Here is a 5,901-nt window from a genome sequence, read left to right on the forward strand (position 1 = left end):
TTAGCTGTTCTGCCGATCTGTGTCATTCTATCTATCTTATTAACCATAAAATAACTAAAGGAGGAGAATCGTAATGGTTGAGATGAGCTTTGGGGATTATCTGTGATTTTTATTTTTTCCTGTTTTCTTCTTTATCCCCATCAACCCAAGCAGTTTCTGCTCTCATCTAGATTTGTTGAAATTTTTTTCTTCAGTTCTCCAAGAGGGTTAGATCAGTAAAAGAGGGCTTACAACTACTGTTCAGTGTTCTTTTCTCCGAAAAGCTGTCTGGGGTACCAGGTATTTGCGATCTGTCCTTCAGAAATAAGCACCAAGGGCTTACACCTTCACTGATTCTGGATCACATAGAAAATTACAAAAACACTTGTTAGTTCATTAGGAATCCCCACAGCATGAAAAATAACAAGCAGTCTCTGAGCAGAACCAGTATTCTCTGTGGCCTTAGATGGGGCACCCCATCTGGGATGGAGGTGATTCTTGGCTGTCTTCCCATTTGGGCAGGATCTGATACGTGAGTCTGTGTCTCATTCAGCATTTCACCCAAGCTCACCACGTAATACATGTGTTTTCAAAATGTTACACCAGGAACAAAACAGTGTGGACTGCTTGACTTGCATGGGTTCTCAGAATTTCTCCTCATCTCTTTCTGTAGGTATTTCCCCCAGATTGTGGCTTGATTTCTAATAATTATGCTCCAAGCCAATTGTTGTTAAGCTTGAATTTCTTTTTTTTTTTTTTTTTTTTTTTTTTTTTTTGTTAAGCTTGAATTTCAACAAAGAAAGCCCTCATGACCACTTGTCTTTGTTGGCTGTGCTCAGTGCACAGGAGTCTACTGTGAGACACTCTTGGGAGGTAGTGGGTCAAGGTCACTCCTAGGGACAGCATGGCCTAACGGTGGCGCCCAGGCTCTGGAGTCAAAATGACTTCAGCTCGAATCCTGGCTTCAACATTTAACAACTATGTGATATTGGACAAGTTACCGCCTAAATCCACGGCTTCCTCATCTGTGAGATGGGGCTAATTAGTAGTTCTAAACTCAGAGGGTTGTTAGGAGAATTCATTGAGTTAATGAAGATACAGCCTTCATTACATGGCTGCCATGTGGTAAGTGCTCAGGAAATGTTAATTCTTGTTGATACAGCTACTGTTGATAATATCCTTGCATCTTGGATGAAATTGCCTGGAAGTTGCCTTAGAGCCCAGGATAGTTCTAGATCAGAGCTGGAAAGGCTGGGGTTAAAGTGCAGTCTGGGAGTTGAGGCCACGAACAAAGGTGAAGGAATCCAAAGCCTCATCAGTGGTGTCAACGTGTCTGAGGAAATAGGTGAGGGTTGGACCTAAAGTTTAGACGAAGGAGGCTCTGAGGCGTGGAACTGGCATATTTCCAGCACTATTCAGGAAGGGAGGTATGGAGCGTTTCTGATCTCTGGAATAGAGTTTTCCCTCCAGGCCCCTTCCTTGCTGAGTCCGCAGGCTGATAACAGATTCAGCTCCCCAGGAACCCTGAAATTAGAAGAGCAGTAACTAGACAGAGTGTGTATATTTTAGCGACCGGGAGGAATGATGGCTCTTACTATAAATAGTCATTCTGCTTTATTCCTCAGCCTCTTGTGAGTTAAAAAGACGTCATGAATTAGTGCCCAAAGGCTAATCTTTTTTTTAATGTTTATTTATTTTCGAGAGAGAGGGAGAGTGAGTGCGCACACACACACAAGCGGGGGAGGGGAAGAGAGAGGGGGACAGAGGATCTCAAGTGGGCTCAGAGCTCAATGCTGGGCTCAAACTCACAAACCCTGAGATCATGACCTGACCAGATGCTCAACTGACTGAGCCACCTGGAGGCCCCACTAATTGATCTTTAATACCTATATCCAAAGAAGATGCTGACAATGTGTTTGGACTTGGGAGGCTTGAGTCTGATAGAAAACTGCATGCTCTCTCTGAAGATTGCATGCTAACTTTCAAAATAAGAGATTATTTTTATAAAGAAGAATCCATACTATGTAGATGAACTGAAAGATAATTTTGATGATTAATTGGGAAGTTACAAGAGGTCTACTTATTCTGTGTATTCTGAGTTGGCCCACTTAATGGATCACTCTTGGTTCAAATGTTAAAAAAGTGTCACATTGGGGGCACCTGGGTGGCTCAGTTGGTTAAGCGTCTGACTTCTGCTCAGGTCACGATCTCACAGTTTGTGAGTTCGAGCCCCACATCGGGTTCTGTGCTGACAGCTCAGAGCCTGGAGCCTGCTTTGGATTCTGTGTCTCCCTCTCTCTCTGCCCTCCCCCACCCCCCACCTCATGCTCTCTCTCTCTCAAAAATAAATAAAACATTAAAAAAAAAAAAAAAAAAGAGTCCTGTTGTCAGATGTTCCGAGCTTGTGGACTTGGCTCCTGAACTACCCTTTTCATTGGTGATTCCCATCCCTCCTCTTGACCACCTAACTGGACATCTTTCCATCCCTCCCTGCCTCCTGCTCCAAATGATGCATGTATTAAGTGCTTTCTAGGTTTCTGAGCTTTGACTCTTCAGGATCACTCTCGCTTTTTTTTATCTTGATATAGTTATACCTCCTGAAAGATGACTTTTCCAACCCAGAGCCCCTTCCCTATGGAGACCTGCTCAGACAGCCCCAGCCAGGACGAGTCCTGTTTTGTGACCACGTTAAAAACACCAGAAGGCTCCTGGGTCGTGGGGTGGGGGGAGAAGTTTACAAGAGTACGAAGGGGACTTTGGCTCACGCATCCATCCAGAGTTAAACTTACATGACTTTAAAAGTACAGAGAAAGTGTAATTCATGCTTAATGAAAAGAGCTTTGAGAATAAATACAGTAACTTGGTGGTGGGACAAGGTGATGCCTTGAAACAGCACTCAAAAGGACTCTCATACATGTCTGTAAGCCCTTCCTAACTACATGCATAATTTTGTATATTGTTTGCCCATCTGGAAAAGTTTACTGGCTTCGTTTTCATCTGAGAATGGTAGATTCACCTATTAGAACCCTAGAGTGTACAGAAGTACTTTCACCTACAGGAATTCATCCAATCTTCCCCAACACCACATATTGGCAGGTACACCCACGGTTATCTAGACTTTGATGGTAGGAGTCTAGGGCTGCTGTCCTTTTAGGGAGTATTTGATTCTTCTTTGGGTAGGGAAAGGGCACACTCGCTAAGATGGACCAACACACCATAAAAAAACCGATTTATTTATTTATTTTACTTTATGGCTGTACAGAGAAGTCCCATGCAGTACTGTATTGAACAATGCTGCTTTTATCTGGAACAGCACTATCTAGAACCATCCCACAGACTCAGTGTTATAGGAAAGGCCACATCCTAACAGGAGCTCTCAGGATCTCTAGCATCTTTAGAAGGCAGAAAGGAGCTGAGATCAAGTCTGTCATGAGTTGTGCGCTAACACGCTTCTCTAAAGAGCTATGGCGTTGGTCCTTTGGTGGTGTTTTGTTTTGTTTGTTTGTTTGTTTGTTAGCCTGCGCCCTGGATTCCACAGGCCTGGGTTCAAGTCTTTGTTCTCCTATGACATTTTTGGCAAAGTCCCCAAATAAAAGTATCAACCTCATAGGGTTTCTGTAAAGATCAAATGAGATAATAAGCTTTGTAAACTATAAAGTATCGTATAAATATGAAGATTTATAGGAGGCTCCAAAGTTGGTCCTATTTCGTCAAAAATTGGTGCATGGTTCATTTTTTATTTATTTGTTTTTTAAGATTTTTCAAATTTGTGCACGTATGTTATGTATGTATTTAGTGAGAGGGCACGTGAGTGAGCAAGGGGCAGAGAGAGAGGGAGAGAGAATCTCATGCAGGCTGCACACGGTCAGGGATCGAGCTCACCCAATGTGGGCCTTGAACTCAGGAACCATGAGGTCATGGCCTGAGCCAAAGTCGGGTACCTAACCAGCTGAGCCACCCAGGTAACCCTGGTTCATGGTTTTTTTTTTTTTTTTTTTTTTTTTTAATGTGAGTAGATACAAATGAAAATTAAAGCAGTTCTCCAGAAAGTATAAATGGTTTAGCCAAAGACTGGGTTTGGCTCTGGATTTAAGGTCCTCAGAATTCTGCCTCTCATCTACCCTTAAGTCTATTTTCTCAAAACTCGATAAATCCCGTCTTCAATAGACTGGTCTGCACACTCCTCAGGCACATCCCTCATGTACAAGTCGGCCGAGTCCCTGGGATATTAGGTGTCGAAAAGAAGACACCGTATGAGTCATATAACAATAGAGCTGAGCAAGAAACACATCAGAATGAAAAGCCACGGGGGATCCTCTGAGAACCGACGGTAGCCGCCCAGACAAGCCTGCAAACTGAAGGCCAGCCCTGGCCTGCTGCGGAGTCCTCTGTTTCAAAGAACACCAGACAGCCAACTTCCGGGACTATGTGTCTCGAGGATCTCTTAAGTGTGTATTTCCCTAAGATGCTTGTTGACTGGGCCCATCCAGGTGTATCCTGTTCCCTGTGTCTGGAAGTAAACGCTCAGGGAAATGGAAGTTCCAGAAGTGAGGAATGAGCAGGCTGGTCAAAGGGGAGGGTGCTCGTTGGGACACAGGAGACCTGAACTTACTTCCTTTGAGTTACTGTTCTTTTTCTGGATGTCCTCGTGGGTGCATTTGCAAAACGAGAAGGGCTGGATGGGAAGGACCCTCCTTAGGGCCTTGCCAAATTGCATGCAATACATCTCTGCTTTGCAACTGGTAATTTTCTATCACCGAATCACAGATGTTTCTGATCAAGTTTTATGAACTTCTCTCTTCTATTTGAGGGTCACCAAAAGTCAGGGAAATTCTCTGAGATATTACCGGGAGGGATGGTGAAACTGTCTCATTATCGTTGTCCGCATTTCTTCTTCCCAGACTCCCGAAATTAATTAGCGGGGTTACTCTTGGGTGGTAGCCAACCTGAGAGCGTTTCAGAAACGTCACGAAGCTCCGGGATGGCAACGAACTCCCCAGCGGCCCGCAAACTTACCCCTTGGCTCTTTTCCCTTGGGCTGTCTCTGTCGCCTGTGAAAATACAAAGAGTCTGAGAACAGCTAGCACGCTGCGTCCCTGCTAGCGAGTTAGAATAAATGACCTCCTGCCATCCTTCCCCCCAGCTGGAGAAACGGCCACACACGGGAATTGTTTAGGTAGGCAAGGGGCGTGATGGAAGGCACTGTGCCGAGGACCAGGAGGTCCCGCCTTGGAGCAGCCTCTCATGGGGCCAGCGCCTTGCCCCGGTGAGCCCTTTCCTGTGAGGGCTGGGGACAAAGCGAGGCGCCCTCTAAGATCTTGGAAATAATGCCAGCAAATTGCTCTCGAGGTGTCAAATAGAAGATCAGCCCCTCGTAGATCAAAGTAGAAATATACACGTGGAAGAGGTAACCAGGCTGCAGGGCCCATGGCGCTCATAACCGGTGGTGCGCTGGCTGACACTGAACAACCGGCTCTCTGGGGTGGGGGGGACAAACCTGATTTGTAACGTTGGCCCGTTTCTCTGGTATAAATCCTCGCACCGTGGCTAATTTCAAGCTGCCGGTGTGACGTCACTGAAAGCAGAATGGAGAAGAGATGCGTCTAATCAGGGCTCCTGGTTCAAGTCACCGGGGCCACTCTACCACACCACAACTTTCTAATCCAGTCGAGTGCACTAGAACAGATAGAGAAAAGGTGTTCCCAGCAGAGAGGGAGTTGATCAGCCATTGTATGGCAGAGAAAAAAAGGTCACTGTGACAGACACTGACGACAAGGGACGAAGGCTTGGCAACTTGAATTTTGAGTATTTCCAAACCCAGATCCATCACCTGCCCCGTAAAATGAATGCATCAGGTTGTTTTAGCTCAATGCCATTAAACCTCAACTTACCTAACGCCTCTTTTCAATCCCATTGCAACCA

The sequence above is a fragment of the Panthera pardus genome, unplaced genomic scaffold (assembly GCF_024362965.1).
Source record: "Panthera pardus isolate Hobbes unplaced genomic scaffold, ASM2436296v1 HiC_scaffold_12, whole genome shotgun sequence".
Classification (NCBI taxonomy): domain Eukaryota; kingdom Metazoa; phylum Chordata; class Mammalia; order Carnivora; family Felidae; genus Panthera; species Panthera pardus.